Here is a 1,135-nt window from a genome sequence, read left to right as displayed (position 1 = left end):
TCGCCCCTCCCACCTTCCTCCTCGGTCGCCGCGCGGACGGTCGGACGCGTCCAATCATAGCCCGCCTGGCACCTGCCGCCCGGCCAATCGACGCTCATGTCTCTAAGGCTTGGGCCAATGGTGCGGAGCGTCGGGATACCTCGTAGCGCCCAGCCAATCCTCTAGCGACATTCCCTCACTGGTCCGCCCCGGACCGATAGTGCCCGCCCCCTTGATCCTCCCTGAAGGATGCTCCTCCTCCAGCGCCTCGTGGACTCCGCCTCTGACGGCCCGAAGGGGGAGCGCGGAGAGGACAGCGCAATGACGTCAGGCGGCGGAGCGAGGCTGCGGGCGCCATCTTGGGGCTACCGGGCGGGAGTAGACTTCTGGGTCGGGGAGAGGCAAGGGAGAAGTCTGGGAAATTGAGGCACACGGCATCCCGAGGGCTGACGCGGGGGAATTGAGGCACAGGAACCCCCGGGGGTCGAAGGAAGAAAAGTGAAACACTATTCGTCACGAAGGGGAGAAGGGAAACTGCAGTACCAATCACATGGAGGGAGAAAAGGGAAACCAAGGCTACACATTCACTTTATTAAAAAGAGGGAATTGAAGGCAACAGGAAGGAACAGGGAAAAGACCCAGGGGACTTGTAGCGGGTGGGGAAGAGGGGAAATGTCAGGGAGGGCAAGGAGGGGGATACATGGAGGAAGAGGACAGGCAGGGACAGGTGGTTTCATTTGGAGAAACGGAGTGTGGGGGTAGAGGACCTGAGGGACAATGTGAGAACCTGAGGGAGTGACCCTGTAGCAGACTCTGATCTTCCTTCCAGGGTAACTCGGACCCTGCGCAGGAGAGTGGGGCCCATGTGTCCAAGGGGCTCTGGCCATCCTTCCTCTTCTGGTGCTCAGGGTCTTGGGAGGGAGTTCCCCCAGGACTCTAAGACATGTTTCCAGGGCACGGTGGCTCACGCCTATAATCCCAGCCCCAGCACTTCGGGAGGCCGAGGTCAGAGGATTGCCGGAGACCACCGGTTCCAGACCAACCCTAGCAACTTGGCGAGACCTCATTTCTACAATAAGTCGAAAAAATTAGCCCCGCATAGCCAGGCTCGGTGGCTCAGCCTGTAATCCCGCGCCTTTGGGAGGCTGAGGTGAGT

The sequence above is a fragment of the Carlito syrichta genome, unplaced genomic scaffold (genome assembly GCF_000164805.1).
Source record: "Carlito syrichta isolate Samal-C Ts95f unplaced genomic scaffold, Tarsius_syrichta-2.0.1 Scaffold309504, whole genome shotgun sequence".
In the NCBI taxonomy this organism is placed as follows: Eukaryota; Metazoa; Chordata; class Mammalia; order Primates; family Tarsiidae; genus Carlito; species Carlito syrichta.
The sequence above is the reverse complement of the archived record's forward strand: the minus strand, read 5'-3'. Positions refer to the sequence as shown.